Source organism: Triturus cristatus, chromosome 4_2, assembly GCF_964204655.1.
Source record: "Triturus cristatus chromosome 4_2, aTriCri1.1, whole genome shotgun sequence".
Taxonomy (NCBI): Eukaryota; Metazoa; Chordata; class Amphibia; order Caudata; family Salamandridae; genus Triturus; species Triturus cristatus.
Genome location: NC_140586.1, coordinates 162842161 through 162869736, shown reverse-complemented (window position 1 = coordinate 162869736; position 27576 = coordinate 162842161). Strand labels below are relative to the sequence as shown.

The 27576-nt window shown below is 46.3% G+C and overlaps 1 long non-coding RNA gene across 1 annotated transcript in view; it reads left to right on the top strand.

Annotated features, from left to right (window-relative positions):
* Positions 1–2898: 2898 nt before the first annotated feature.
* Positions 2899–27576, top strand: part of LOC146833257 (uncharacterized) — a 39490-nt gene continuing 14812 nt past the window's right edge. The window contains exon 1 of the long non-coding RNA XR_014960214.1: positions 2899–2968. This is a non-coding gene — a long non-coding RNA (uncharacterized LOC146833257). The remainder of the gene's footprint in view (positions 2969–27576) is intronic.

The window sequence follows — 27576 nt, the reverse complement described above, 5'->3', positions numbered from 1 at the left end:
CTGGAATCCCGGAGATACCGAGAGTGCCAATCCGCGATGGAATTGAGATCGCCGGGGAGATAGTCTGCTTGAAGAGAGAGATTGTGAAGGAGACAAAAATGCCACAGACTCTTGGCGAGTTCCGCGAGGGGTTTGGATCTTGTGCCACCTAGATGGTTGATGTAACGGACCGCAGAAACATTGTCCATCCTGAGAAGAATGGAACAACTTACCTTGTTCTTTGCGAGACTGCGGATTGCAAAGGAGCCTGCAAGCATCTCTAAACAGTTGATGTGCAATGACGACTCGTCTAGAGACCATGTACCTCCAGTCGAGATTGGTCCACAACGGGCGCCCCAACCCGCCAGACTGGCATTTGATTCTAATACAAGATCTGGGGCCGTGGCGAAGATAGTTCTTCCGTTCCACGCATCTAAATGGTCTATCCACCATTGCAGCTCGGACCGCGAGTCTCTGTCTAGAAGGATAAGATCGGAGTAAGCCAGACCCTGACGCAGATGTCTGATTTTTAAGCGTTGAAGGGCCCGATAATGAAGAGGGCCGGGGAAGATTGCTTGGATGGAGGCTGAAAGGAGCCCCACAATCCTTGCGAGGGAACGAAGGGAAATTTGGGATAGAGAAAGAACTTGAGAAATTTCTGCACGAATAGCCACGATCTTTTCGGTAGGAAGGAAGAGAGATGCGGAGGGGGAATCCACGCGAAACCCCAGAAATTCTACACTTTGAGAGGGAGCTAATATGGACTTCTCCGGATTGATAAGAAAACCGAGATCGAGAAGAAGGGATTGGGTCACCTGAAGGTCCCGCAACAGACCTGGTTTGCTCGTATTCATTAGAAGAATATCGTCCAGATAGATGATCAGGCGAATACCCAAGGCTCGAAGATAAGCCACCACTGGCTTCATGATTTTGGTGAAGCACCAAGGAGCCGAAGAAAGTCCGAAGGGGAGCGAACAAAACCGATAAGTTACGCCCAGCCATTGAAACTGGAGGAACTTGGAATGCGAGGGATGGATGGGAACTGTCAGATACGCATCCTGAAGGTCCAAGCGGACCATCCAATCGCTGGCCCGCAGAGTGTCTCTTAGATGGAGAATGGTCTCCATCTTGAAATGTCTGTAAACGACAAACTGATTGAAAACTTTGAGGTTGATAACCGGTCGCATCTTTTTGTTCTTTTTGCGAACCAGAAACAAAGTGCTGAGAAATCCAGAGGGATCGAAAGGAAGTCTTTGGATAGCTTTCTTTGCCAACAGGGAAAGAATTTCCTTAGATATCAAGAGCGAAACGTCGGCGGAAAACACCAGAGGCGGAGGCAAAGTATCCTGGAGAGGAGGAGCGTAAAATTCTATAAGATAGCCTTGGACAGAATTGAGAACCCAAAGGTCGGAGGTTAAAGTTTGCCATTTGCTTAGAAACAGAGCCAAGCGCCCTCCAACGGGAGGGCCAGAAGACAGGCTTACCTTGTTGGGAATAGTTGGAGTTGTTGACGTTGCCTCTGTGGCCCCTCTGTCAACGACCCCGGAAGCCACGGCCACGTTGGGGGTAGAATTGAGGCTTGTACTCTTGGTATCCGGAGTTGGAAGCACCTCTGGAACCTTGGTAGGAGGAAAAACGGCCGGAAGAGCGGTTCCTGCCTCTGCCGGCCCTGCCAAAAACCCGAGGGGCAAAAACTTTTTTGATTGAAAGTTGTGCCTTATCCAACGAGGCGAAAGTGGAAACAAATTTCGAAAGGTACTTGACTAAGGAGTCACCAAAAAGAAGACCATCTGCCTTTACTCCAGGGTCCTGAGATGCCAGATTGGCTAACTTAGGGTGTAACTTGATTAGCAGACCTTTGCGCTTCTCGTGAGTAATAGCCGCATTGGCATTGCCCAATAAACAAAAGGTACGCTGGGCCCAAAGCGAAATATCTTCTGGATTCAAAACCAGCTCTTCTGATCGGGCTGTCTCCGCCAGATCCAAAATGCGGGCAAGAGGGCCTACCATATCCAAAAGTTTGTCCTGGCAGGAGGACCAAGCTCTGTCTACCCCCTTACGAGGGTCTTTGCCAAACTTGGAGAAGAAGGTGAGGAGCGGTTGATCAATGGCGGGAGTGACCGTGATATGAGAGGCCAAAGAAGGTTTGGGGCACTCGGATTTTAACTTAGCTCTGACTGACTTGTCCAGAGGCTGTCGCAGCTTAGAAGAGATGTACTCCCCTACATGGGGAACGGGAAACCATTCCGTAGAATTGGGATGTCTAATCAGGGCATGATCGAACATAGGCATTCCCTCCGAGTCCAGAATAGGTTCTGACTCAAAAGGTGATAATTTTTGCTTTTTGGGCGAAGAATCGCCAACTCCAAAAAGATCAAAGAGATCGTCGTCATCTGTGTCACCCAAATCGTCATCCGTATCCTGGATGGTATCAATGACCAGCTTCTTAGGAACCTCCACATTATTTTTCTTGGCTTTGCTTTTGCCAAATGTCAAAGTAGACCCCTCCTTTGACTGAGGCCTGGGAGGAATAGTATCCTCAATCTTGCGCGAGGAAACCTCGCTAATCAAATGTGACACTTTTTTAGAACTAGTGGAAGGAACCAGTTACGTTTTCTGCTTTCCCCCGCAGAATGTGCCAAAGCTTTGGTCATGAGACTAAGAAAGGAATTTTCCATAGTCTTAGAAACTTTCCTCATGGAATGTTCTACCGCAGTTTCAACAGAAGAATTGATAAAATGACTTAAATCCGATTTAAAATTGGTAGTATCGTCATTATCAAGCTCAGGAGAGCTGGGCACATCCATTTTCAGTAAAACTGGTGAACAAGGGGTTAACTGCAGGCAGAACAAAAAGGGGGCGTGCACAAGCAAGCTTGCCGGTGAAAAACGAACTGCAGAGGAGGTTCGCTGAGGAGACAGGCAGTCGAGCTCTGAGGCGAGCGTGAGAAGGAAGCTATGAGGGAATGAAGCGTCTACAAGAAAGACCGGTAAACAAACAAAGCGCGCGCGCGTGTAGACGCGCTGAATATGAAAGGCGAGGGGGGGTCAAAAGAGCGGACCACAGGGAAGCCGAAAGCGCAATAAGCAGCACGTGTAAACAGAGCGTGTGAGAAGCGCTAACGAAAATATTCAATTTAAACCAAATTATTCAATTTAAACAAATTATTCACACAGCGTAATGAGGAGAATAAATTAAAATCGACTTATCTGACTGCGAGCAGAAAGAAAAGAGGACTGCTTGCGGTCAGATAGGTCCTAATGTAGTTGGGCTGACCTGATTGGTGTATTTTTTGTTAGTGTTCTCCCCATTGGCCAGTAGTTTCCTCCTGCAGCCTTCTGGGGAGTGTAGTTGTTTTTTCTTATCTTGCTGCTATTATAATAAATGCAAGAAAAGAATGCATAATAGGAGCCTCCGGTCTTGCCATAAAATTTGGAGTGGGGGTCAATCAATCAATCAATTAATCAAACAGCATTTGTAAAGAGTCCTTTAAAAGCCCTACAGGTGCATGGAAGGTACGATAGAATCCTATACATACCCCCGCAGGCATAAAAGAACCCCCTCCCTTATTATCCTTCTCCCCCTCTTCACCCCATCTAGTTAGTATTGTTTGCCGTTCATATGAGCTAGTTATCAATCTCCTGTGGTCTCCCCACCGCTGTGGTTTGGAGGCAACGCCCAGGTGAATGTAACCTACTATTATGTATGTATTCATCTGCCTCGTGCATATGTTTGAATACTCAGTAGTGTGAGACCTAAAACGTTATTCTATTGGTCACAAAGACTCTTGCTTATCTCTATAACCACATTAAGAGCATTATTAGTCATTAATTCTGTGATTAAGTCTCCACGCGTCCTTCTGTGGATGGATGTCTTTACTGGTAATACAAGTAACCAGACAGCGTATAAAATATCTGGACTATGCTGGGACATGCAGAAGCAAAGAAATACTCCTTCCAAATCTCTTCAGTACCGCTGCATGAAATGTTTTATTTCAGGTATATGCCGGACGAGGAAGTTACAGAAAACAAGAAATGTAAAGATACATATTAAAAACAAGCCTCCAAGTTCTAATTGGTCACTGCAGAGGCTGTAATGGACGTTGTACTGCAGAGAAATAATGTCCTCTGGTGCTGTTTAGGCTATGAGGTGTTGCATTATTTTATGAATTTCTCCTCAGAGCTGGCTGGAGACTGTATGGTTGTCAGCCAATACATTTGAGAAATTGTACTGTGAAAATAAGAATTTACCTTCATTTAGATATTGAACATTTAGCCCCCTGGACAGCTGCAGGTAGAGGGATTAGGTTTGTTGTCTCAGTACAGTATAAGACTTGTTGTTAAGCTTAAGTGAAGGCTGTGGTGCTGATGAGAATCAAGCCCCTCCCTTTCTGTTGATAGGCATAGTCCAAGCCTATCAACAAGGTAGTTGAGGGGAAAGCGGGATGGGAGCAAGAGAGAGTGAGACACTGGTGCAAATCGTCTGCTTTTTAGGTTTAGAAGACAGATGGCCGAATTAATAATGGATGTGTCTCTAAATGACGAAGAATATATATATATGTATGCTAAACCTTGCTTGTCAAACTCCGAGGCTGAATACTATAGAAAGCAAAGAATAACAAGCAAAATAACACTGGACCACCCTGACAACACAAGGGAACGGTGAAAAGGGGAAAACAAGAAAAGTGCAGGGATTCCTAATGAGAAGAACCTAATTTGACTGGGAATCCATACAACTAGACTGATGTTGCCAAACAGCTACTGCACGCGAGTTCTGAGCTTAAATACTCCAACTGCCTAGACAGCCCCGGAAGTAGCGGGTTTTTCTTGGAACTGATTACAGGACCGGGTTAGCGGTCTAGTTCTTCCTCCTACCTTCCACTGGTCGGATCTCCACCATGGCAGCTCACCTTATAGTCCCTTCTTCTGTATCAATGCAGATGCCTCTGGGAGCTGTAGTGTAACCTGTCTCTACCATTGTATCGCCCATGTTCTCTCCCCTTGCTTCTTACAATTCCTTTCTGTAAAGCTAGTCTGATCCTGCTTCACGTTCCTGGCAGTCACTCCAGGGTGTAGGGGGTCCTGGTATACATGGACGTGTGGTATGACATTCTCCAATCAACCCGGGGACATGTACAAAGGAAGCAGGTTCCTAGGAGCGTTCAGCGATATCATCATATCCCTTCCAGGCAACAAGATATTGCAACTGACCATATCTAATCTTCATTTCAACAAGGGATTCTACCTTTTGTTTAAGTGACCCATCTACCACAGTGAGAGGAGGAGAATTATCTGCAAGAGATCCCGCGGACTTTACCGAAGATATATCTGCCGCTGGGTGAATTAGTTATTTCTCTTGCAATTTTTTTTTTTTATAAACAATTTTTATTGCGTCAAACAGCAAATATTTTGCAGAGCTCTGTGACCCAGAGGAAACCTGCCGCCACATATAAGAAACAATAATCGTGTTGACATTTATAAATTACAAATTTGCAATCAACATAAAGCAAAGATCTCCTGAGGCGGAAGCCGGGAGAGGTTGTTTTTGTATCTTGCACTGTTTTTAAACCCAAAACTCACCTTTTTAAACTGTGATTTTCCGCTGGAAACACTCGCACTCCAGGGCACGGCAGAGCAGACCTAGCGCTCACGTGACCTGAGCACCGGCTGCCTTCGCCGCTGGACACGCCCCCGTGAGGCCACGCCCACTTCCCGCCTTCAAAAGCGCTGAGTTACGAGCGCCCTGTGTTGAAGCTTAGACTCCTGAGGCGGAAGCCGGGAGAGGTTGTTTTTGTATCTTGCACTGTTTTTAAACCCAAAACTCACCTTTTTAAACTGTGATTTTCCGCTGGAAACACTCGCACTCCAGGGCACGGCAGAGCAGACCTAGCGCTCACGTGACCTGAGCACCGGCTGCCTTCGCCGCTGGACACGCCCCCGTGAGGCCACGCCCACTTCCCGCCTTACGGCTCCTCAAAAATGTGTAACTTCAGAACGCGCAGCGGGCGCGCCGGTGGCGCGCCGAAGGCGCGCCTAAGGCAAGCCCGTCTGCGCCCGTCCGCGACCTGCCGGGGCCTGGGGCCATAAACTTTGGCTCTCATGATAGCCACACCGTGACCTACGGCGCTGCGGCCCTACACAGCATAGGTAGGATTGTTACTCCTAAGTGCTCCCACACTTTCGCGCCGTTGGAACTGCCCGCCCGCTGTCCAGGGTGCATGCACTCTTTCCATAAATCCCCGTCAGCCACTACACAAACGTACCATATGTACTTGTTAAACTGCCGATCTTTGCCCAAACACAGTACACAGATTGCCATGCTGCTTGAAGAACATAAGCCTGACGCAGTATTTCTGACAGAAACGTGGCTCACTGTACACTCTGAACCTGACGTAGTTCAAGCCTTACCCGCAGGATATTATATCCTCAGAGCAGACAGATCGGTAGGGAGAGGCGGAGGTCTGGCAATCATTCTGAAGAACCAGTACCGATGTTATACCACAGCTGAGACTATTCCTGAATGTGAGAGTATAGCATTCTGTATAGAGCTCAGCGCCAATAACACCTTTTCGGGTACCTTGATTTACCGCCCCCCGGAGCCTGTAAAAGAGTTTCATAGGTCTCTTCCTGAGACAATAGCGGGAAGAATCCTCTCTGCCGCCAACTACACGATCTTAGGAGACCTTAATCTCCACTTTAATTCTCTTTCAGACCACATCGCTCAGGATTTATTAGAGGATCTGGAAGCCCTCCAACTATCCCAACTGGTTGCTGCCCCGACTCATGAAAAAGGCAATCTACTCGACCCCATATTCAGTAACTGCACGGATCTAATCGTTGGTCAACCCACCCCCCTCCCATGGTCGGACCATTTTTTGGTCCCTTTCACTTGGATCAAATACAAAACCCCCCAGCTCCCTCCTCAAGTTTCCTCTAGGAGGAACTGGTCCAAACTTCCATTGGAGCCCTGGCTGCTTAAACTAGACTCTACCCTCCCCTCACTTGATCCAGATCCTAATATGGCCAACTCTCACTACGAAAATTGGATTACCCACTCGCTAGATTCGATCCTCCCGGTCCGCAAATCTTCTTCGAATAGACCACAGAAATCTGCCCCTTGGTTTTCCGATTCTTTAAAACAACTAAAACGCCTCTGTAGGCAACGAGAGCGAGCCTGGCGCCTAGACTTCCTTCCAGACAAAAAGGCCTCCTACAAAGAGTCGATTAAAGTCTATAAAGAAGGGATCAGAAAGGCCCAGGCAACTTACTACTCTGAGAGAATTTTAGAAGCAAAATCTAAACCAAAAGAAATTTTCCAAATCATAAAACATTGCACCATCGCCAACACAGCACCCCCACCCAACAAAACCAAGGATCAATGCAACGAGCTTGCGGATTTCTTTTATAATAAAGTCACAACAATTTACTCCACCTTCCCCACCTCAGACATAATTCCGGATACACTCCACCCTCCCCCCCCTAAAGCACCTCGGCACCCCAATCAGCCTCTCCTCGAGCATTTTGTTCCCTTGGATCTTGACATTTTAAGCAAGGTGGCACGGCAAGTAAAATCTGGCTCCCCCCGTGATCCCGCCCCTCCAGAAGTTTTATTACAGGCAAGCCCAGCCACGCTACCTGTCATCCGGGATCTGCTAAATACCTCTATCTCCGCTTGCTCAGTCCCCACTGCTTGGAAGCAGGCCATGGTACGGGCACTGCTGAAAAGCCCAGCCTGGACCCAAACGATCATTCCAGCTATCGTCCCATTTCACTTCTCCCTTGGACCAGCAAGGTGCTAGAAAAGCATATAAACACGCAGCTGGTCCAGTTTCTGGAGGACCACTCCTTACTTCACACATCCCAGACAGGCTTCAGACCAAAGCATGGCACTGAAACCGCCTTGCTAGCCGTCACGGAAGAAACTCGAAGGATACTGGACCAGGGAGGATCAGTGGCAGTGATCCTCCTTGATCTAAGTGCCGCCTTCGATACGGTCAGCTATACCACCCTGCTGGACCGTCTCCATAACATCGGAGTCTCAGGTGACGCTCTAAGGTGGTTCGACTCCTTCTTGTCTGGGAGATCGTTTCAGATCTTCGACGGAGAGATGGTGTCCTCGAGTAAACCTCTGAGCTGCGGAGTACCACAGGGCTCTTCTCTGAGCCCTGTATTGTTCAACATCTATATGAGGCCGCTGGCGGGTGTTGTCGAACCATATGGCATTAAAATTGTGTCATATGCCGACGACACCCAGCTTGTGGTCTCGTTGGCCACGAAGAACAATAGGCACTCCGCAGCCGATCTGTTAAACTGCCTGATGGACGTCAAGGGATGGATGACCAACTCCTCCCTAAAACTAAATGGTGATAAAACGGAGCTTCTGCTCCTAGGCCCTCCCTCTCCGGTTTCCCTCACCTCTCTGTGGCCTAGTGTTCTGGGTTCTCCTCCCACCCCCAAGGACAGTGTCAAAAGCCTGGGGGTGTGGCTGGATAATAAACTCTCCTTCTCCACTCAGGCCAAAAAACTGTCTTCCATCTGTTTCGGCCTACTTAGGATCCTGAGGAAGGTCCTCCCGCTACTCCCCCTCGAGGCAAAAAAGGTGGTGATGCAAGGCCTCATCCAGTCTCGCCTGGACTCGAACAATGCCTTATATATAGGGGCACCGGAGACAACTCTCCGAAAATTGCAGGTCGTTCAGAACTGTGCAGCTCGCACATTGCTGGAAATACCGCGCACTCAGTCAGCCAGACCTGCTTTGAAAACTCTCCACTGGTTACCAGTGAGGCAGAGGGTCACCTTTAAGGCACTGTGCCTGGCACACCACGCCGTCTGGAAAACAGCTCCTGCCATCAACTCCGACCTTATTACTCCTTACCAACCCAACAGGAACCTCCGGTCGACGGATGCGTTCCTTGTGGTTGTCCCCAGAGTGAAGCGAGCCAGGTCGGGGGGCAGGCTGTTCTCCCTGAACACCGCCAAACATTGGAATGCCCTCCCCATCTCACTTCGATCCAATCCTGACCTCCTCTCATTTCGTAAAAATCTAAAGACACATTTGTTTGCCAAATCCGACCTCTCCTAGACTTTCCTCTAGATCACTCTCTGCTTCTACTCAGCGCTTGGACGCTTTCGGGCAGCAATCGCGCTTAACAAGTACTTTACAATTACAATTACAATATATGACAAACCCTTCCCTCCCCCGTGCACTGTCAAAATAGCATCTCTTAAAAGTGTCATAAGTTACCGCTGTAATAATACTGAATATACAATGTGATAGGTCCAACGTTGCATGGGCATATCCTGTTATTTATTTATTTTAATTTTATTTTATTTAATGCGTTTTTATATAGCGCGGACATTACCCGAAGGTGTCAGAGCGCTTCACAATAGGAACAGTAATGATACATAAGGAGAAAAATTACAAGTGAGCATGTTACAAAATCAAACGTTACGTTACATGAGGCAATAGTGACAATTGTGCAAGTATCAAGAACAAACAAAATACAAGAGGTAGCAAACGATACGTTACAAAAGGAAAAATTGACGTGTGCAGGTTACAAGAGCATACAAAGTACACGTAGAGGTAAAAAGATTGCAATAAATGGCAAACACTCAAAACACTAAAACAAAAGTTACGTTACATGAGGCAGTGGTGGCCGTTGTGCATGTATCAAAAGCAAACAAAATACAAGAGGTAGCAAACGATACATTACAAAAGGAAAGGTGACGTGTGCATGTTACAAAAGAGTACAAAGTACAAGTAGAGGTATAATACTGCATTAAATGGCAGACACTCAAAACACAAAAACACACTGGAAAGGCACTTCTATAGGCATGGAGAACATAATTTCCTATAATGGAAGGACTTCCTTCAGAAAATAGAGGGTGTGAATTAAATTTGGAAGTGTCTTTGAAGGAGGAGATCTTTGAGGTCAGTTTTGAAGGCCTGGGAAGAGGTGGTGGTCCGGAGCTGAGGCGGAAGTGAGTTCCAGATTCTCACCGTGTTGCCTGAAAAGGATTGGGCCATCGATCTTTCCTTCTTGAAAGTGGGAGGTTCAAGCAATAAATTAGCAAAGTATCTCTGCCACGGCTGTAACAGGCTCCAGAGGGAGGCCTCTGTAGAGGGCTCACCGTTTAGAAATCTTGGTGTGTTTCATTGGACACGCCCGAGCCCTAAAAACTGGGAGTTCCAGACCCAATGTTAAAGTCCAGTCCGTTGTTCCAGGTCATTAGCGAAGGTGGGGCTGTCGCTTTCCAGTTGCTAGCAATGTCACGTTTAGCAAGTATAAGTCCCAACAGCAGTAAGTGACGTTTGTATAGATTGCCCCCTATAGTCTCCATAACGTGTAGTAATGCCAATTTGGGTGTATAGGTGAGATCCCACCCCAAGACCTCCGACTATCATGCAAACACTCTGCGCCAAAATTGTACAATCACATCACATTGCCATACTGTGTGGAGAAAGGTATCCTCTTCATGGCAACACCGCAGGCATAATGGGGAGGCTATCAGGCCGGCTCTCCACAGTCTGACACAAGTATAGTAGACCCTGTGCAGATACTTGAATTGAATCAATCGAAGGCACATAGCTATCGTGGCCTCTCTAGGGGAGCAGAGCGCCTCTGTCCAATCCTCATTCTCTAAGGGGCCGAGGTCCACCTCCCATGTTCCCTGGAGTTTATCTAGTGTGGTGGGGCTGTTTGTCACCAGAGACTGATACATTTTGGAGATTTTGTGGTCCTGTAAGTCACCCATAAATAATGTAGCTTCTATGGGACTAAATTCTGGGAGGGATTCCAATCTTGTAATGTCGGGAAGGAGTGCGTGTCGAAGCTGTAAGTATTTGAAAAATTGAGTTTTGGGCATGGTAAAATCCTGCTAGAGTTGTAGAAAAGACTTAAGGGTCACACCCTTCATCACATCCCCAATGGTAGAAATGCTGATCGCATCCCAGTGACAAAAGTCCGATACACCAGCTAGCTGGGGCAATCTGCCATTCGACCACAGTGGGGTCACCTTTGTCAACCTGCCCCACCATCCTATCTTCTGTAGAGCCTGTTTCCAGATCTGGAACACCACTCTGGTAGCCGAAGGAAGTGCTCGGCGCATCGGTGCAGCATGTAGGATAGTGTGTATGGAATGGGTCCCCATATGTCTCCGCTCCAACAGATATGCCGGGACCGACCGGTCTCCATACCACCACTCATTCAAGATAAGCATTTGCGCTGCCATGTATTGATCGGGCAATTTTATCTTGACAGCCACTGCCCCTACTACAATAGCAGAAAGGGATCCATAAACTTAGGAACAACAATAGCAGAGCCCCAATACATTGTTGATTAGCGGGATCATCATTAATGCAAATTGTCTGATCACTTTTTTGGTAAGTTTGACAGATCTTAGTGAGAAAAGTGTGCACTACTTAATGTGACGAGATGAATACAGCCAAAATGCCTGGAGCTGTTTCCCTGTATGCACTCTCTGCCAGCAGTGGCTCCTCCCCCCGTGCCAGCACCGTTAAAAAAAAAAAGAGAAAACAATAACAACCCCTGATTTATTATCGTTTTAATTTGTTTTCAGGCCGCCTCAAGGGGGCAGGGGCTTGGGGATGATAGGCATCGATAGGGAGTGGTGGGCACTGCCACCAGTATGCATGAAGGTTTGGCCGTCCGTCTCAGACCCGCCCAACCATCATGCGCACTGTAGCTCGCCAACTCAGCTGCGTTGCTGGGTTGCAGACAGCAAAGTACAGGCTCCCAGTCTCCCTTGGAGCGCCAATCCTTGGTGCTCAGGCCAATCCTGAAGCTGCTCTCATGCATGAAAGTAGCTTCAGGATTGGCTGCAAGTGAGGCTTGGAGCCTGTGCCTGCAGTGGATCCACGAGAGGAGCAGAAGACCGGCGATGCGGAGGGCTGCTGGCGGCAGGTAAGTTCTTTCTTTCTCCTTTTTTGTTGTTGTTGCAGTCATCTCCCCCGTCTCACCCCTCTCCTGCTATACTGGCTGCTACTGCTCCCTGTTACAGGTCATGATAGGACTTTTTTGTGATGGTTCCCAGGTCTATCAGTCATCTTACACTGGAAATGAGAGAAAAACAGGGGGCCATCTAGCATGTTGTGGTACACTCCATGGCTTTGATATTTAACAAGTTCTTGTGGTCAGTCCAAACCATGATTTCATGTAGTGCCATCGATGAGAAAATGTAGATGTTGTAATTTGTCTCAGTGCTTGTCAAGGTTCTCAAATAGAAAGCTATAGGATGAAGAGCCTCAGCCTTCGTATGTCATTGGGGGAAGAACAACCCCTATGGCCTAAGAGGAGGTATCTGTCTCTACGATGAACAGCAGCTGTATGTTGGAAGGCCCCAGAACTGGGGCTGATGTAAATACTGTTTTCACAGTTTGAAATGCTGGATCTTGCTCTTCTCCCCAGTGAAATGTCTGTCCCTTCTTGGTCAATTGAGGTATAGGAGCAACTAAGGATCACAAATCCTCTATAAAGTGGTGATAGAAATGTGCAAATCCAATGACTCTCTGAATTTCTTTAATATTGGAGGGTCTTCGGTGATCAAGAACAGCACTCACCTTGTTGATATGCCGATTGATACCGTCTCTGAAAATTTGGAAACCTAAAAAAGTGATGGAGGAACATAAATACATTTTCCTCAATTGGGATAATATTTCTCTTACAAGCTCTCAGTGTTATTGCAGAGTGCCTGAGAAACTCAAGATATCATCAAGATATACTACCAAATAGATATTCATCTAATCTCGTAAAATGTAATTGGCAAAATTCTGGAATGCTGCAGTTGCATTACAGAAGCCAAAAGGTATATGAGATATCCGTAACGTTTATGCCATGCATTAAAGGCCGTCTTCATATCTTCCTCCTCACATGTGTGAACCAGAGTACATGGCCCCCATAGATCCAATTTGGGGAGGATCTGAACTGGTTTCATGCGATCCAACAACACTGTGATGAGAGTGAGAGGGCATGGGTTTCTGATGGTGTTCTTGTTTAATTTGTTGTAAGTAGTACATGGTCACTGTGAAGAAAGTGGGAGTTCCTGCGCTCAAAGTGAAGCCTTTTTCCAAGTTTTGTTGTAAATATTGTTGAAGAATCTCAACTTTCTTTATAGTAAAAGAATACATTCTTTCAAGTTGGGATGTGTGAACCGGGAATTAAGTTAATAGCTCAGTCGTACTAACAATGTGGAGGTAAGGCATTCACCCATTTTCACTGAATACATAAGCTGAATCTTCATAGATGGCCGGGGTGCGTGTCATCGTTCTTGATGATTATCTCGACTGGACCCTCAGGCAATTCTCAGAAGAGAGGCTAAAGCGTGAGACTCATTTAAGGTTATATCTTTTCCGTGGTTGCTCTCTAGTACTATTGTTATTACCAATACAAAAAAGCATAATGGATGGATAACTGCAATATATCATGCATTTATGTAGTCTAGGTCAAGGAGTTCCTAAGGCCATTGAGGAATCTGGAGCTGCAATAATATCAAATGGGATCCCTTCCAAGTGACCTATATCTGGAATTATAACCAGAGGTTCAGTCTCACATTTCATGAAGCAAGAAGATACCAGTTCCATGAGTCCCTTTTGTTTCTTCTGGATTATTTTTACTGAGAGAAGGAATCTTTAACTCCTCTTTGAACTTTTGATCCATAATCCACTAAGCCGACCATCACTATAGGACCCTGTGACAACAGCATAGTTACTCACAAGTAAAAATAACAAGCATTTGCAATGCAAGAGGTCTCACATTTACAATAGTTTGAGCTATTGGCATTGTAAATGGCAATGCCTTTTATTTATGTGTTGTTTTTAAAACATAAATCAAAGGCATTGTCATTTACAATGCCAATAGCTTAAACTTCCAAATGCGAGACCTATTGCATTGCAAATGCGTTTGGCGCCCATGCTATAAAAATAAAAAAAGAGAGTAAGGAGAGAGCTTGTCCTGCCTTCAATAGCAGCCAGGACAAACCTATTTGAGAAAATAGTGCTCGGAGGCTGTAATTAAAGCCTACAGAGTAACAAGACATGTAACAGGGGGTGCCGCCATGGGCGGTTACAAAATGAGACAAGGTGGTACTAAGGATGGACTACTAAGCATGTTAACCAATGAACAGCCACAGTTTACAGTGGACAATGACACAAGCCAATGAAAAATATGGGCGGAGCTTCATGTCCCTACCCTGAATACAGCATGTCTCACAGAGCAGCGCATGCGATGCCCAGGCTCGACCTAAAAATTAGGTTTGCCTATGCCAGACATTCAGTTATATGGTCTGTTTGAGGTCTGTCAGTCACGAATGAGCAGCATTCTCTCTTGATTCTTGGGAACATTGTTTACAAATTGGCCGGACTGACCACATGAGAGGCAGAGTCCAGTCTTCTGTTATTGTCCCTTTTCTGCTGATGATCATGGACCTCTTGCTCCCCTCACACCTCCATGGGTTCTTCAGTAGATCACTCTGTACTAGGAGAGGGAAGGAGTGAATGGTTCACTAAATCCACCCTCTATGTTCGACACATCTCGTATTTTGTTGTGAGCCTCTCTGGATGGTGAGGGCAACAACAGTTGTGACTGTACTAGGTCAATTTACTACTAACGATAAGACGCCCTTTAATTCATCATGTGACCCCTAGAAAAATGCAACTGCTGCAGATTCATCGGTCCATTCAATTCCGCCACTAATTGCTGGAATTATCTTCTATACAAAGCTGGCCCTGCTTTAATGCCAGCAAACAGAAGTGTCCCATCTCTGTATTTTGTACTGGTCCAAAAAGTGCTTCAAACTGATTCATAAACTGCGAATAGCTGCATAAAAAGGAGCGCTGCTTAATAATAGGAGGTGTAGTACAAATGAAAGCAACATTAGTGAGATATCCCATAACAAAGGCCACTTTGGTGTGTCTCTTGCAAATTGTTGAGGAGCAATAAACATTCAGAGTGATAAGGCATCTCCAGCTTATTTATCTGGAGATGCAATGCCCATTCAGCCTGATAAAGTCCAATCAGATTGGATATTTCCTATTCTTGGCATCAGCAACTATAGTCGCTTTCATAACAGCCAACACATCTTTCGCGGTGTTCAAAATACCACTTCATATAGATATAGATTAGCGCATAGGAATACGTATTAACCACTCTTTGTCAAGCAACTTTAGTTTAGGAACTTTCTTTCCAAACACCAAACTCCCTAACTATGTCTTGCGTCTTGAATGTAACCCGTAATTGATGCTGATGCCCAATATGAGCTTGTTTTGTAAAAACAACTTCTTATTACATATTTCTATTAAGACTATGAAGATTAGTATGATATGATTTTCACAATGAGTATTACCTTTCTAATAGTATGATGCTTCCTAGTACAAACATTGCCTTGGGGTATTTTAGGTTGTATTTCATGTTGAGGTTGGTTGGGTTACAAAACCAGTGGGTGTGTGAACAGGAGCTGGGTCACTGCAAAGCTTCTCTCCTTGTTTTATTCTATTTAACCCCCATAATAAAACGAGGGTATCACAATTCATTAGTGAGGGGATTTATACAGGGTGTGTCTGCCATGGTGTGGGTAACAGAGGGAGCACCTGCTGTGGCGTGTGTTCAGCCGGCAGTCAGTGAAGAGAATCCAGTGAGATTCAAAACACGTTAAAGTACTTACTGGGCATTATGGGTGTTGCCAAAGTAAAATATATTTAATATTACAATCCATCCAGTAGTGGTGGGTTCAGTTTCTAGTTTTTTTTTTTTTATGTCCATATTGTATGCACAGTGCCCTTATAGCGACACGCATAGATATATTTTTCTGTGCTCTCCGGTTGCTTCTGGTAAGTCACGTAGGGTGATGCATGGTTTTTCTTATTCCTCTCTATAGGCAAATATTTCCTTTTCATTGTAAAACGTTTAGTATGTGTATAAGTCAAGGACATTTGCATAGCGCAAGCCTAGAAGAGAGGTAGAGGAGAGTTGTACAGGGGTAAAGGGAAAGACACCATCAATGTATGTTTGGAGATGGAGATAAGCTGGCTTCTTCTAGGAGTGAGTGTGGGAAGTTTCAGGTTTGTGGTGTAGTTGTCTTTAAGGGGTGCTTCTTTGCCTTTCCTAAAATAGAGCAGGGATAATGCCATCTTCATGGATACAGGCATGCATTACAGATATTTAGGTGCATAGACGAAGAAGGCCTCATCCTTTTTTTTGTACTCTCACTATAGGCTGATCAGTCTCTTGATAAGTTGGCATGAGTGTCTTTGTAGGTGGTGTAAACTACAGACAGTGCCTCTAAGTTTCTACTTCTCCAAAGTTACACTCTTGGTAAATTCTACACTCTCTGGGTTTGTAGTTTAATGTGTGTAGGCCAGTTTCTGTTTCTAGCCTATTCGCTGCATTCATACTTGTTGACTGTGTTTGCTTTGGATTTTTCATCTCTGAGGTATTAGCAAAACTGAAGTGGCTTCGCAGTGATCTGTTAGCATTCTAGCTCATTGTGTTGCCCCAGGTGTGCCTACCAGTACATTCTGTAGAGCTTCATGTGGGCCAGCTCTATGTCCATGGGAAGTGCTGCTTGTGGTCTCCTCTGCTAGGACTCTGTGGGGGCTACCTAAGATGGATTTGAGGCCTATGGGAAACTCTTTCAGGGATTATTTTGGAGGTTTGGCTGCTTGGTCTTTTAGCGCCTAGCAGTGGCAGCAGTGGTGTAGCTAGAGCTTCTGACGCCCGGGGCTATACCTCAGATTGCCGCCCATGGCAGATAGCAGGGGGGGTTGCTGGGGGAAAAGTATGTATTTGCTTGCTCTGGAGCCCAATGGAGTCAAAACGTGTAGCTTGGCTCTATCGCGCCAAAAACCTCCAGCTGATTATTGATATATAGAAGTTCATTTCACACAAGGCCTAGTGACTTAGAGAAATCCCACACTGCTTTTGCCTTACGGCTCAGGGCAAGGTGAATACTCAACCATGTGTGGTTTGAAGTATCCTTCAAAATTTCACACCTAATGTATTAGTATTTACAGCATATCTTCCATTAAATGCAACACAATGTTGGAAACTAATTGGGATAGTTAGATTTTATGTTCTGCTGTGCAGGTCAGTTCAATGGTTAGAGTCCACTGTTAACTGTATACGAAAACAAATGCTCACAGGTCACAGAAGAAGGAATGTACTGAGGGTAGCATGTTGAATTGGAACTGAATTATTTCATTCAAACGAAACAGAGCACAGGAATGGTAAGCAACACGTTGAAGAGGATGTAGCCTTAGGGCTAGGGCGGTTGGCCTTGAAGCTGGGGAAACGGGCTTGAGTCGTGGCAACGACGCTCAACATCCTGGGATTCTGGGCAAATCATGAAATCTCCCCGTGGCTAACCAAAATAATGTATATGTCCTTCTGTAACGAAACAGGTGCTCATGTAAAGCGCTCTGATACCCGATGTCTCGGATCTAGTTTGCGCTGTATAAAACAATTATAAAGAAACAAACTAAAAAAACCACAATGTAAGCACTGCTCGGTGCGACCTCTCAATCATACCTACGCATGAAATTTAAACAAAAACACCATTACAACACCCTTCCTATTTTATTTGACAATATCAGGGAGCTGAAAGATCAGATGCGTTTCAAAATAAGTGTTAATTCAGGAAAACCGGAAAGCAATAGCTGTTGCCATCACAAACTTCAGGATAGGAAGGAAAAGTGACACTATTTGGGTAGACTGACCCAGAAAAAAAAACTGTAAACCACCAAATTCGATAGTCATATGACATACAGACTTAATGTTTATGACACTATTTCAATTAAGTTAATTGTTGTGTACTAATGATCAACCTGTGTGACAAGTATGCACCTTGTACAAATTTCAAATTAAGATTCACGTTAAAGGTCTGGTCTTTTTTATCTGTACTATTTTCACAAATTTTACTTTACATAGTATTCTTTCTGCTGAACAGTCTGCTACCTGCTAAAATATTCTCTACTTCCCACCAGTTGAAGCCTTAAGTATGAATCTGTTATATCCAGTGAGCCCAACTTGATTCAATCCACCAGTAGCTTTGGGGAGAAGTAAACCCTCACCATGTAGATCAATCAATCAATCAGGTATATGCTGCATATGTTCGTTCCTTCTACTCTGGCAAAGGGGTAGTGTCAGAAAATGAAGCTAGTAAATGGAGCTATACCAATAATACTATTCACTCAACATTAGGAGACAAAATGAACACCATATTGAATGATAGCACTTTTATGGCTCAAAGTAAAAAAACATTAATTAAAATTTCTTGCAATGCTAGTTCCTTACTCAGGCAGTATTAGTAACAGATCACATCTCACAGAGAGTGCATTGTTGTTATGTGCGGTGGATGGGCAGCGAGCTTGTGCTGGACACCTGAAGCCAGGCAGGGCATGCACAGCTGTGCTGCATCAATTTTGAAGACGTCCGAGGTAGCAGTAGTGCAAGCAAGAGGGGTGGTAACCCCTTTTTTGCACCACCCACTCAGGACACCTTTTGAATCAGGCGTATGAGAAGTGGTGAAGGTATAAGGCACGATGGTGATTGCCCAGAGGGCAGAGGAGCGCGCGAGTCTGAACATTTCATGGCTCAAGAAGGTGGAGGTCTCTGGTCAGCAGAGGAGGAAGAAAACCTGGAGAGTGGGAACCCTGTGGTGATAGATGGACTCCTAGCTTGACAACATCGTGGTAAACCACCCAGGGGCCAGGCAACCAGGGAAGGGTGTCTGGTGGAGCCATCGAGAGAAAGGAGCAAGGAAGGTGACTAGGGTAGACCCTGTAATCAGCAGTCTGAGATACATACTCGCTACCCAAATCAGAGACTCAAAGACTTTGTACAGCATGTCCAGGTAGAAGGTTCGGAACAAAGTGGGAAAGGGATGTAGTGAGCCAGCTGGCCACTGTAGGGCTCACCTATGCCCCGGATATCATGGATCAAGTACCCTTCTGGCCGGGCGCCGCCAGAGGTTTTAAATAAAGGGGTATTGGACCGCATGTGGTATTCGTACCTATACAGCAACCAGTGCATGCGTGTCTTCATTGGTGTGGGGCTGGGCCTATCTGTTACCACCTGCAGAGCTTCCCTGCGCCATCAAAACTCCCGCACTTTAGGAAGTGCAGGACTCTCTTGTGGATATATGTCCATCGCTGTAGAACACTGGGGAGACTTGCCACTGGAAACCTGTGGGTAACCCCCATAGCAAAAGTAAGAGCATGAGTGACAGTGAGTCCTACTGACACTGGAAAGAGTGCAGTACCATCCGCAAATGAGAAATTTACAATTATTCCTGCCATGTAATTCCATGTTTTGTCAGCCTTGTGCGGTGCCTTACATTCCACCCTTTCATGCCTAAGGCTGATAGAATTCTGGAGTCAAAGCCAAGTGCAATGGGCCCACACCTCCATCCTCAGTGCCAGCTCCCCCCCCCCCTCCGCATCAGCAGTAACTGGACCCAGCAGAGGGTCGGCCTGCAATGGGCCGGTTGTCTGTGCGGCGAACCCCTCTGATGGTCGGTGTGTGGAGCCGGGTCCCCAGCTGTCGGAGGCCCTCCGCTACTGACTGACTTTACAGCCACGAGCCTGACACCTGTGGAATACCAAGCAGGTCGCAGAGGGGGCCGGAGCTTTCGCTGACGCCAGGCTGCTGGGCCTCCTCTGTTTCCCCGTCATTTCTTCCTTTCTTTCCAGAATGTCAAGTTACGCCGCAGGTTTTACAGCATCAGGTGATAAGGGTTTTCCAGGCCAAGTGTATAACAGTACAGGCCGAGCCGGGCCCGCTGCACAGAGCGTGTGTTCACCGAGCAATGGAGAGAAATTTTCAGCCATCTTACCTCAGGCTCCCGTAGGTCGTGTGTAGACTACACAGTGGTGGCGGTACCGTAGAGGTTAGTTCTGCTGCAAATCGCCCAGCACTCCCATGCCTCGTCTCCACTCATGACGAGAGTGCGTCATGGTGGCACGCACAACTGCTGTATTTTCGGCGCTGGGGCTGGACAAATATGATGCCCAGGGCCGTCATTGGTGGCGCTTACACGTGCTACAAGATTGACGGCCCTTGGACCCATAAACACGGGATGGGACGTCGCGCACTGCACCACCACCACTACCCTTGGTGGTGCGTGCGCTGCAGCATTTTGCAAGCACTTGCACTTCACTGCACGTCACTAGTGTCAGGGTGGGGTTCGCGCGTCACTGGTAGCCCATGGCGGCCGCCTTTATAATTTAATTGGGGACACTGACACTACTGTCCCCAAATAAATAATAAAGACCACCGCCACGGGCCACCAGTGCCGTGCAGCCGCCGCCCCCAAAATAGTGCCGCCTGGGGCGGACCCCCCCCCCTAGCTACGCCCCTGAGTGGCAGGCATATGGATCACTCTTTTTGATGCTGCACCAATTATGGAAGGCACTTTTAAGAGGTATTCTTTTTTTTAAAATTAGTTTTCATAACCCAGTACACATCAATGCAAAGAACATGATAAATAACATACATGAGTCGTCCATTAATCAGTAACAACTGTTGACACATTTCACAGTAGCAATGGAACGTTGCTATAAGGATGAAAAGATTAAATAGTACACTCTAGAACATCAATATTGCAGTCTGCGGGACCCATTAGTCTAAGTGCAAGCGGCTACTATGTGTGAAATACATCCAACATGATCGTTTTAATACAATACTCATAGGGGCATATTTACAAGCCCCTTGCGACACTTTTGCGCCGCTGTTGCATCACTTTTGTGATGCAACGGCGGCGTAAAAAATGCGGACAGTTTACAACATGACGCATCGAGGGAGATGCGTCACGTTGTAAAGCCCTGCGTCACATTATACCTGCGTCATGTAAAATGTATGTAGGGTAGGCATTTCCGCGCAGGAAAGTCTTGTAAAAGTGACGCAGTGAAATCTACAAGATTTCTCTGCGTCACTTCTAGGATGCCACTGCATCAAAACCTTACGCCTGCTTGAAGCAGACATAAGGAGTGATGCAGTGTAGTGGGAATAGGCCTCAAAATGCATTGCTGGAGTTGCGTCGTGCATGCGACACGACTCCAGCAATGCGTGACATTTGCCCCAACAGATGCGTCAGAATTTCTGATGCATATGTCAGTCCTTGCGCCATGGTGCACCGTATTGTAAATACGGCACATCCATGGTGGCGCAAGGGTTTCTTAGAGTGGCGCGGGGAAAGTGACACATCTATACAGATGCGTCACTTTCTTGTAAATCTGCCCCTTTGTACTTATGGTTTCTGGGCCTACACTGTACAACATGCTATCATTCATTGTCTGCGCTGTAAGCCTTGTTTTGAAACCAAACATTGCGCATATAGAACCCAGAAACTTTTTGGATGACTTTGGGGGGCATCAGCTCATTATTAACATCGGCCTGGGTGTTACAGTAGAGCATATCCTGCTCCCATTCTGTCACTGTTGGTGTGGGACCACGCATATAGTAGACCCATAGAGACTAATTTCCTGATGTTCTTATTAAGGGGTTTTGTGTATCCCAAAAGCACTGGTAGGGGGTCAGGGGAGAGGGATTGATCCACAATAGCATTTAATGTGTGAAAAATGTGCTTCCAAACTTCCACAACTGGTGGACACGACCATGCCACATGCAAAAAATCTGCCTCCGCCTCCCCACAATGTTCACAGCAGTCGGCGTCCCTGAGTCCATATCGAAATAACCTCTTTGGCGTGTAGTGTACCCTATTGAGATACTTGAAATGGACCAGATGTCATCGGTAAGGGCTACCCCAATTTCATTGTACCACTCCAGCCTAGTTTTGGTGTATTGTGCATGTTTAAAGGCTTGTGATGTGGCATAAACTTGCGAGACTAGCTTGATGGGGGATTCTGAATGCAGTCGTAGCGAGAGAGCAGGCAACTCCGGAGGTTCTTGTAGCTGATCCCCAAGTAACACCCTCAATGCATGGCGGATTCTAAAAAAGTGAAATTGTGTTAAAGAGGTAAGGTCGTGTATGTCCTCTGCTGCCTCCTCCCACGTGCGTGCTCTTCCCTCCTTAAAGAAATTGCCCATCACATGTATCTGCAGGACTATCAGCGAGCGGAGTGCACCTCTTTCGGTGCTGATACTAAGCCAGGGGCACCATTCCACAGGCATAAGCGGGGAGTACAATAAGGCACTGGCCTGTTTTCTTAGTAAGACATGCCAGGCGTGTACGGTAGAGTTGACTGAATCCAGCACGCTGCAACGCCTAATAGGTGCTTGAGATAGACAACAAGGGAGGGGGTCAGGGCTTGGAGCTACCCTCTCTATTTGGAGGTGGGGTAGATTGTGCAGATCATGGATCCAATTGTGAGCATGCGAGCTTTGAGCCACCCTGTAGTATAGCTCCAGATCCGGTGCCCCCAAGCCTCCCGCAGACTAGGGCAGAGTTAGGATATCCAGTTTTACATGCAGAGTTTTACCAGCCTAAGCAAACGTTTTAAAAATGTGTTGGGGTACAACCACAGGGATATTGACGAAGAGAAAAAGGAATCTGGGAAGTATTATCATTTTCATGAGGGACACGTGACCCACCAGTGATAGAGGGAGGCAAATTCACCTTTCTATGTTGTCCTCCAATTTAGTGATGGCTCTGCCATAATTTGCCCTACGAACTTGTTCTGCATCAGAGTGGACCTGTATCTCCAGATATCTAACTGGATCTGATGTCCATTGAAGGGAATAGTCTAAGGCCATCTGCATTGTGACCTGTGTTAATGGGAAGATTATAGATTTATCTCAGTTGATTTTAAGACCCGAGATGCTGCCAAATCTCAACACCTCCCGTATTACTGGAGAGAGATTAGTGTCCGGATCACGTATATACAATAGCATATCATCCGCATAAGCAGAGACAATGAGATTGTAGTTGGGGAAACGTATGCCTCTATTGCCATGATACTCACAAAGTGCACTGAATAGGGACTCTGCTACCACGGCATACAGTAATGGTGATAAGGGGAACTCTTGTCTGGTACCTCTAGATATCTGAATGGGAGAGGAGACAGCATCCCCTAAGCGCACTTGAGATGTGGGAGAGTTATAAAGAACCAAGATTAATTTTAGAAACATTTCTACGACTCCCAAGCGCCTTAGCACCACCAGCATGAATTTCCACTCAACCGAATCAAAGGCTTTTTCAGCGTCTAAAAACACTGCTGCAGCCTTAACGTCTGGTTTAACGTGTTGTAAAGCTCCAAAAACAGTTCTCAGATTATATGATAGCATGCAGCCAGGCACAAAGCCCGCTTGTTCAGGGCCTACCATAATGGGCAGGAGAGGGGTCAGTCTGTTGGCCAATATTTTAGCAAACATTTTTGTGTCAACATTTATCAATGACAGTGGTCTGTAAGACAAGCACTCTTGGGGAGCCTTGCCAGGTTTCAATATGGCTACAATTAGTGCCTCACGCATGGAGGGAGGCATTATGCCAGTCTCTCCTAGTTACTGGAACAGGGTGCTCAAGTGTGGGACCAGCAGTTCACTAAAGGCCTTGTAGAATGACACAGTGAGCCCATCTTGGCCCGGGGCACTCCCATCCCTCATGGAGTTAAGTGCCATATGGATCTCAACAGCGTCAAGGGGCCTCATGAGGTACTCTCCATGACTATCTGTCATCCAGGGTAGTTGTATATATTCCAAATAATTCACTATGTTCTCTTCATCTGGGGTAACTTTGGAGCTATACAGGTCCTGGTAGTATCTGCCAAATCTGTTCACTATGTCCGTCTGCACTTTTAGGACAGTGCGCTCCTCATCTGTCAACTTGTTAATGACTCCAGACTCACATCGACAGCGAGCGATCGCCGCCAATATTGAGCCCGGCCTGTCTCCCTCACCTTAGGTTCTGACCAATGCATATTTCCCCATATGCTTAATTTCACTATCGGCTTCCTCATGGTACTCTTCTAGTGTTGTTTTCAGTTGTTCTAAAATCTGGGGATCATTCCTATTCAGAGCCTCTCTCTCCAGTGCACCCAATCGATCCTCTAATAAGTGAGTCTACCTCTAATGGAATGGAGTACCCCAGAGTGTTTATTCATGGCGCCCGCCTTATGAACACCTTAAATGTCTCCCATACCATGGCAAAACAGTTGACTGAAACAATGTTAGTTTAAAAAAATTCAGTAATAGTGTCAGCTAAATCTGCTTTAAATACTGTGTCTAGTAGGGAGTATGGAGGGAATCTCCACAGGAAAGGGGAGGGCCCCGCCGGGGAATTTCGACCGCTAACAATATGGGAGAGTGGTCGGAAAAGGAGCGAGCTAACACTGTGCAGTCCCGTACCCTGGACACTAGAGCCTCCGATATTAACCAGAAATCTATTCTAGTGTGTGTATCGTGGTACACACGGTAGTGTGTGAAGCCGCCTCTCCCAGGGGATCTGGTTCTCCAAACGTCAACCAGATGCACTTGTAGCACTATGTCAGCAATGGCATTGGCAGCTGTAGAGGGACGCCTAGGAGGACCCTTCGATCGGTAAAGCGCAGGATCTAATACACAATTAAAATCCCCACCCCAGATCAGTGGTAATGAAGGGTAGTTCTTAATGAGTGTCAATAGTGAGTTGTAGAACTGAGGATCATCATAGTTGGGTCCGTAAGTATTAATAATTTGGAAGTCAGCTCCTCTACCATAACATCTTGAGATTACGTATCTACCAGCAGGATCAGCCCTGCGTTCTTTCGAGTTAAAGACCTGATTTAGGATTTACCCAGGTAAGTACGGCCCTTGAGTGCGAGGTGAAGCCAGCTGCTTGGAACAGACCTAATAGGTTTCGTCTCGTGAGCATAGCGCTGTTGGGGGCAAGATGCGTTTCTTGAAGCAGAGCAATGTCCACTTCCTTTCTTTTCAAGTACGCCAGGATTTCACGCAACTTTCTATGGTCATTCAAACCCCTCACATTCCAGGTCATTAGCCGCAGTCTCCTTCTATGTCCCTGCTCTGTTCCACAGTGTAATACAAAAGACAGTGGTCCTAGACCTTTTTTTTGAAAGACATAAATCAACTCCCCGTCCGGGTGTATTTAGTAACAATTTTCATGAGCATACTCAGGCGCAACGCACCTGCTCATAGTATTAAATACCTTATTCAAAAATGAAAAAGACGTGCAATGACCCATAACTCAATTCACCATGCATTTTATTCTTATGCCATTAGTGTACGGTTCAAGAACATTTTCTGAATAATGTACATTTATCATTAAATATAGAAGGTTGCTCCAGGTGGAACGTGCATAAAGAGGGTGCTCAAGTGTAGAGAGATGTGAAAAGAACTTCAGAGTGGTGACATAGGGAAAAGAACATTCATAATTTTAAACACATGGACCGGTTGTAATTCACCGTCCTATCTCGCCTGGCCACGTTTACAGTAAAATTCAATTCAATTACAATTTTAATTAACGCAATAATACATTCTTGCGTGGCACGTTTATGGGAAAGAGTGTGGGGTCCAGGCTGATTAAAGGGGTGTCGACGTTTTGACCCGTCTTGTGGCCACGAGGGTAGTTCGAGCCTCGACCTTGCGGGTCTTCCTCAGGACAGGGTGGGGCAACCTTGTTAGATATAGGGCTTAGTCACATACCCGCCAAAAAGACTTGCAGGGTGCAGGTTCCTAATCAATAGAGGTCCATGAAATTTTCTATGGCCCAAGGTGCAATTCCAACCGGTAATTGCGTGTCAAGGCAGTAGTCTTAATCGTACATGAATTCAGGCGTTAGAAGACATACGGTCCCCGTGGGCAGTCGACCGTCAATTAGGCAATGAATGCAGATTCAATACTTGCGTATGTGTACGAGCGCTTCCGTTGTCGATGCAACAGTGTGTCATTCACAACTATCACATGATCTGACCATCCTAGCTGCTATTTTGAATATGTTAACATTATCGCTCATGACCCACATGTAAATGTGAACTGCAACAAAAGGAACAAAAGCCCTCCCTCCTCCCATGCCATGCCGACCCCAACTAGGCATAGGCGGCCTGCTCCCCCCCCCAGCAACTACTAATACATATAAAAAGAAAACAACAGTTGTGCAGCAATAAGCACTAATTAACTCGTGGTGATTAAACGTGGGACACATTGGGGCGGATGTTGCCGGCCAACACTTATGTGTGATCCCAGTGTCGCACCACCACTAGCCAAAGGTCAAGACTTCCACAGGAGGGAATAATTCTCCCTGGGAGCTGCGCAAACAGATACTGATGGCTAGTGACTCTCGCTTGAGAGGAACCAATTGTCCATAACAATGGGTCTGGCTTATGCAGACAAGACAAAGACAAGTAGATGATAGACGGAGCAGTGAAACTTTTCAGACACTCACCCCCAGTCACAGATCTGGGTTGAATCCATCATCATTCTTTAGCTGACTTCGCCACCTCAGTTCAGACCCAGCTATATGCAAATCAGTCTTGACCATGTGCCTTATGGGAACAGTCCAGCCCGAACTGCCAAGCCAGGTCTTCCCTGAACCGGATACAAGTATCCTGGGACCGGTTTCTGGGTAATACCCTTCATCAGCCAGGCTAGCTTGAATCCAGTGGCAAAGTGAGCAAGGGACCCATGTTTGGGCATACCCTGCCAACTTAGGGCGAACAAAGCAAACACAAGTAGATGATGGACGGAGCGCCGAAACTTTTCAGACACTGACCCCCAGTCACAGATCTGGGTTGAATCCATCATCATTCTTTAGCTGACTTCGCCACCTCAGTTCAGACCCAGCTATATGCAAATCAGTCTTGACCCTGTGCCTTATGGGAACAGTCCAGCCCGAACTGCCAAGCCAGGTCTTCCCTTAACCGGATACAAGCATCCCGGGACCGGTTTCTGGATAATACCCTTCATCAGCCAGGCTAGCTTGAATCCAGTGGCAAAGCGAGCAAGGGACCCACGTCTGGGCATACCCTGCCAACTTAGGGCAAACAAAGCAAACACAAGTAGATAATGGATGGAGCGCTGAAACTTTTCAGACACTCACCCCCAGTCACAGATCTGGGTTGAATCCATCATCATTCTTTAGCTCACTTCGCCACCTCAGTTCAGACCCAGCTATATGCAAATCAGTCTTGACCCTGTGCCTCATGGGAACAGTCCAGCACGAACTGCCAAGCCAGGTCTTCCCTGAACTGGATACAAGCATCCTGGCACCAGTTTCTGGGTAACACAAGAGCCAGCAGATTTGTTAGTCTTCTCATGAATTGGCAGTAGAAACACAGATTACAATCCTCATTAGTGAGGTTACCATTGGAGGGTCAAGTTCCAAACTCCTCAGACCTGTTCAGATGGTCTTCACATGAGGGTTAATCGTCACTAGGGTCTGGTGTCCAATTTTCTCATTAGTCGGTTTCATCGAGACCTCCACCCGCACCATCCGCTCGATCATCTGCTGTCTGGTCTTTGCTACGCTTGCCAATCATGTCCCAGTGTTTGAGGGCTTTTTGGAGGGATTGAGGATCAGAGAAAATCTTTGCCTTCCCATTCAGCATCACTCTCAGCCGTGCCGGGTACAGCATCGCGTATTCCACTCTTTGCTCCCTCAGCTTGCACTTCAGAGACGGGAATTGCTTCCTGGC